Genomic DNA, 6,701 nt, shown 5'->3' on the forward strand with positions numbered 1-6,701 from the left:
CTTCTGAAAAATTAACCAACTCAATCGCACTCTTTTGTAAAAATTGGCAGCTAATCTCGTGAGCGCAAAGTCTGCCCAAATGTCTTACTTGGCACTTTATTGAAACAAAAGCTATAATACATGATTAATACAGTAGCTTAATCATGATAACACACAAAAATGGTAAGGGTAAATATTGGGTTGTCTCCCAACAAGCGCTTTTCTTTAATGCCTTTTAGCTAGTCATGATGATTTCAATGATGCTCACATAAAAGATAAGGATTGCAACATAAAGAGAGCATCATGAAGAATATGACTAGCACATTTAAACCTAACCCACTTCCAATGCCTAGGGATTTTGTGATCACACAATTTATGGGAACAAGAATCAACTAGCATAGGAAGGCAAAACAAGTATAACTTCAAAATTTTAAGCACATAGAGAGGAAAGTTGATATTATTGCAACTCCTACAATCATGTATTCCTCCCTCATAATAATTTTCAGTATCATCATGAATGAGTTCAACAATATAACCATCACATAAAGCATTCTTTTCATGATCTACGAGCATAGAAATTTTAGTACTCTCCACATAAGCAAAATTCTCCCCATTCGGAATAGTGGGAGCAAACTTCTTCTAAATCCACTTTAGATGGTAGTATTATTCACACTGAAAAAGATATAAGTGAAGTTCATGGAGCATTCTACAATTAATATAGACTAACCTATATCCAAGCTCAAAATATATAAGTGAAGCACACGAAGCATTCTATAAAACCATACTAAAAAGATTTAAGTGAAGCACAAAGAGCAATTCTATAAGATCATACTTAAAAGATATAAGTGAAGCACCTGAAGTATTACATAAATCAATAAAGTGCTATCTCATACTAGCATGGTTCTTAAAGAAAAAAACAAAAACACAAAGGACACAAATTATGTGAACAAAACAAAAACCGAGGTATACCGATCATTGTTGAAGAAGAAAGATGGGATGCCAACCGGGGAATCCCCAAGCTTAGATACTTGAGTATCCTTGAAATATTAACTTGGGGTGCCTTGGGCATCCCCAAGCTTGAGCTCTTGCCTCTCTTTATTCTTCTCATATTGATAGCTCCTCAATCTTCGAACACTTCATCCACACAAAACTTTAACAAAAACTATGTGAGACCCGTTAGTGTAATAAAGCAAATCACTACCTTTAGGTACTGTTGCAAACATATTCCAATTTCATATTAGAACTATATCTACTGTATTCCAACTTCACCATGGTTCATACCCCCCGATACTACGCATAGATTCATCAAAATAAGCGATCAACACATAGAAAACAGAATCTGTCAAAAACAAGACAGTTTGTAGTAATCTGGAAGTTTAGTATACTTCTGTAACTGCAAAAAATTCTAAACAAATATGATAATTTAAAAAATCTGTACAGAAGTAATGTGCAAAAAGTTCCAGACCCATTTTACTTTCTAGTAAAAAAATGTAAAATCACGCGCTACAGCAAAAGTTTCTATTTTTGTACTGAACATAGTAAACAAGCAATCTAATCATCCTAAAACCGAAGCTTGGCACATTATTTTTATAATGCAATGGATATATACAAGGGTTTAATTATTTTCAGAGAAGCTTCCATGATTTTTTTACATTGTTTCCATGAGCATGAACACAAGTGTTCAAGGTCGACCCTCACTTCTCCAATGCATAACCTTCCAATCACTTCTCTTATTGAAAAACTTTTTAGATATGAGAGGAAAGTATTTTTTTTGTATTTTCATTCTTTTAATTTTTTTGTATGTTTCACCCACATCTAAACAGAAAGAAAGAGGAAAAACAAAATCTACTTATTGAAGAAAGAAAACAAGCATACACGATAATATCAACCCCACGCTATTGCTCCCCGACAACGGCGCGAGAAAAGAGCTTGATAATCCCCAAGTGCAGGGATTCATCATAGCGATTTCTAATGGTGGAAGTGATAAGTATGGAGTGTTGAACCCACAAGCAGCTAAAGGTAAGATCAATATTCTCTCAAGTCCTATCTGCCACTGATACGACTCTACGTACACCAAACGTTTGCTTCCAACTAGAAATGAGAAATAAAACTATGTTGTGGGTATGAAGATGATAACTTTGCATGATATCTGAGAGCTAAAACATAAAAGTAGGTGTTGTTATCATAAAGATAGAATATATTACTAAATATTATAAATAGCGAGTGTGGAATACTGATGGGTCGGTGTGCGGAATTGTCTTAGGCAATTGTTAACAAGACCGGTAGTCGTCATTGCAATTTCATATGAGGGAGAGGCATAATCTAACATATTTTATCTTCTTGGATCATCTGCACTTATGATTGGAACTCTAGCTACCGCAACTACTAAAGATCATTAAGGTAAAACCCAACCATAGCATTAACATATCGAGTCCCCTTTATCCCATACGCAACAACCCCCTTACTCGGGTTTATGCTTCTATCACTCAAGCAACCCACTATAAGTGACTGATGAACATATTGCAACACCCTACAGCGGGAATCCCTCCCGGTTGCGCCACACGAAGGGCACAATAGGACAGCACCAAAATAAAACATACAACTCGTACCAATCTTGATCATCAATCCACCCATAGACAAAGGAAATCTACTCAAAACATCATAGGATGGCAACACATCATTGGATCATAATATGTGGCATAAAGCACCATGTTCATGTAGGGGATTACATCGGGTGCGGGAGAGTGGACCACGTAAAAGAGATGAGGATGGTGATGATGATGGTGATGTTGATGAAGATGATCACCACAGCGATGATTCCCCTCCCAATGGCACTCTGGTGCCACTGAGAGAGAGAGAGAGGATGAGAGGTTCTCCCCCTTGTGCTTCCTCCCCCATGGCCTCCCCCTGGATGGGGAGAGGTTCTCCCTCTGGATCTTGGCCTTCATGGCGATGATGGCCCCTCCGGGATCCTCCTCCATAGCCTCCGGGGATGATGGCCCCCTCCGGCAAGGTGCCAAAGAGGGCCTAGATTGATTTCTCATGGCTATAGAGGCTCGCGGCGGTGGAACTTCTGATCTAGGTTATTTTCTGGGGGTTTCTATATTTATAGGAATTTTTGGCATCGGTTTCACGTCAGGGGGCTCTCCGATTCATCCACGAGATAGGGGCCCACGCCCAGGGGGTAGGGCATGCCCCCACCCTCGTGGACAACCCAGGACTCTTCTGGCCCAACTCTTTTACTTCGGGGGCTTCTTTTGGTCCATCAAAAATCGTCAAAAATTGGCATGTAAATTGGACTCCGTTTGGTATTCCTTTTCTGTAAAACTCAAAACATGGAAAAACAAAAACTGGCACTGGGCTCTTGGTTAATAGGTTAGTCCCAAAAATCATATAAAATAGCATATAAATGCATATAAAACATCTAAGATGGATAATATAATAGCATGAATACTTCATAAATTATAGATACGTTGGAGATGTATCAAGCATCCAGGTTCCGCTATTGGTTATTGACCGGAGATGAGTCTCGGTCAAGTCTACATAGTTCTCGAACCCGTTGGGTCCGCATGCTTAACGTTCAATGACAATATGTATACGAGTTATGTGATTTGATGTACCGAAGGTTGTTCGGAGTCCGGGATGTAATCCTGGACATAACGAGGAGTCTCGGAATGGTCGAGACTTAAAGATTCATTTATTGGAAGGCTACATTTGGACACCGGAATGGTTTGGGTTGTTTCAGAGAAGTTTTGGAGTACCGAGGGTTACCGGACCCCCCGGAAGTTATTGGGCCTCATGGGCCTAATGGTGGAAGAGAGGAGGCAGGACAAGGTGGGGAGAGCACCCCAGGCCCAAACCGAATTGGACTAGGGCTAGGGGGGGCGCCCCCTTCCCTTCTCTTCTTCCTCTCCTTCCTTCTTCTCCTACTTGGACTAGGAAAGGGGGAAACCTACTCCTACTACGAGTAGGAATCCCCCCTTGGGCGTGCCCTTGAGGCCGGCCCTCCTCCTCCTCCCCTCCTTTATATACGGGGAAGGGGGGAACCCCATAGACACACAAGATAATCTTTAGTCGTGTGCGGTGCCCCCCTCCACAGTTTTACACCTCGGTCATAGTGTCGTAGTGCTTAGGCGAAGCCCTGCGTCGGTAACTTCATTACCACCGTCAACACGCCGTCATGCTGATGGAACTCACCCTCGGCCTCAGTTGGATCAAGTGTACGGGGTACGTCACCGAGCTGAACGTGTGCAGATCGCGGAGGTGTCGTGCGTTCGGTACTTGATCGGTTGGATCGCGAAGACTTTCGACTACATCAACCGCGTTACTAAACGCTTCCGCTTTCAGTCTACAAGGGTACGTAGACACACTCTTCCCTCTCATTGCTATGCATCTCCTAGATTGGTCTTGCGTGATCGTAGATTTTTTTTGAAATACTATGTTCCCCAACAGTGGCATCAGAGCTAGGTCTATGCGTAGATGTTATATGCACGAGTAGAACACAAAGAGTTGTGCGCGATAATAGTCATACTGCTTACCAGCATGTCATACTTTGATTCGGCGGTATTGTTGGATGAAGCGGCCCAGACCGACATTACATGACCGCGTTCATGAGACTCGTTCTACCGACACGCTTCGCACACAAGTGGCTAGTGGGTGTCTGTTTCTCCAACTTCAGTTGAATCGAGTGTGACTACGCCCGGTCCTTGTTGAAGGTTAAAACATCACACTTGACCAAAAATCATTGTGGTTTTGATGCGCATGTAAGAACGGTTCTTGCTAAGCCCGTAGAAGCCTCGTAAAACTTGCAACAACAAATTAGAGGACGTCTAACTTGTTTTTGCAGGGCATGTTGTGATGTGATATGGTCAAGACGTGATTATATAAATTGTTGTATGAGACGATCTTGTTTTGTAACAAAGTTATCGGCAACTGGCAGGAGCCATATGGTTGTCCCTTAGTGTATGAAATGCAATCGCCATGTAATTGATTTAATTTATCACTAAGCGGTAGAGATAGTCGTAGAGGCAATATTTGGCGAGACGAAAACGATGCTACGATGGAGATCAAGGTGTCAAGCCGGTGACGATGGTGATCATGACAATGCTTTGGAGATGGAGATCAAAGGCACAAGATGATGATGGCCATATCATATCACTTATATTGATTGCATGTGATGTTTATCCTTTATGCATCTTATTTTGCTTAGTATGACGGTGGCATTATAAGATGATCTCTCACTAAATTTCAACGTATAAGTGTTCTCCCCGAGTATGCATTGTTGCTACAGTTTGTCGTGCTAAGACACCGCGTGATGATAGGGTGTGATAAGCTCTATGTTCACATACAACGGGTGCAAGCCAGTTTTGCACAAGCATAATACTCGGGTTAAACTTGACGAGCCTAGCATATGCAGATATGGCGTCGGAACAATGAGACCGAAAGGTCGAGCGTGAATCATATAGTAGATATGATCAACATAGTGATGTTCACCATTGAAACTACTCCATCTCACGTGATGATCGGACATGGTTTAGTTGATATGGATCATGTGATCACTTAGATGATTAGAGGGATGTCTATCTAAGTGGGAGTTCTTAAGTAATATGATTAATTGGACTTCAATTATCATGAACTTAGTACTTGATAGTATTTTCCATGTCTGTGTTGTTGTAGATAAATGGCCCGTGCTACTGTTCCTTGGAATTTTAATGCGTTCCTAGAGAAAGCTAAGTTGAAAGTTGATGGTAGAAACTACACGGACTGGGTCCGTAACTTGAGGATTATCCTCACCACTGCACAGAAGAATTACGTCCTTGAAGCACCGCTAGGTGCAAAGCCCGCTGCAGGAGAAACACTAGATGTTATGAACGTCTGGCAGAGCAAAGCTGATGACTACTCGATAGTTCAGTGTGCCATGCTTTACGGCTTAGAACCGGGACTTCAATGACGTTTTGAACGTCATGGAGCATATGAGATGTTCCAGGAGTTGAAGTTAATATTTGATACGTCTCCAACGTATCTATAATTTTTGATTGTTCCATGCTATTATATTATCTGTTTTTGATGTTTAATGGGCTTTATTATGCACTTTTGTATTATTTTTGGGACTAACCTATTGACCGAAGGCCCAGTGCAAATTACTGTTTTTTGCCTATTTCAGTGTTTCGCAGAAAAGGAATATCAAATAGAATCCAAATGGAATGAAACCTTCGCGAGGATCTTTTTTTGGAACAAACGCAATTTGGGAGACTTGGAGTGGAGGTCAAGGAAGCCACGAGGTAGGGCGGCACGCCCAGGGGGGTAGGCGCACCCCCACCCTCGTGGGCCCCTCGCAGCTCCACCGACCTATTTCTTTCGCCTATATATACTCTTATACCCTGAAAACATCTAGGGGAGCCACGAAACCACTTTTCCACCACCGCAACCTTCTATACACGTGAGATCCCATCTGGGGACCTTTTTCGGCGCTCTACCTGAGGGGGATTCGATCACGGAGGGCTTCTACATCAACACCATAGCCTCTCTGATGATGTGTGAGTAGTTTACCATAGACCTTCGGGTCCATAGTTATTAGCTAGATGGCTTCTTCTGTCTCTTTGGATCTCAATACAAAGTTCTCCTTGATGTTCTTGGAGATCTATTCGATGTAATTCTTTTTGCGGTGTGTTTGCCGAGATCCAATAAATTGTGGGTTTATGATCAAGTTATATATGAACAAT

This window comes from Triticum aestivum, chromosome 7A (genome assembly GCF_018294505.1).
Source record: "Triticum aestivum cultivar Chinese Spring chromosome 7A, IWGSC CS RefSeq v2.1, whole genome shotgun sequence".
Taxonomy (NCBI): domain Eukaryota; kingdom Viridiplantae; phylum Streptophyta; class Magnoliopsida; order Poales; family Poaceae; genus Triticum; species Triticum aestivum.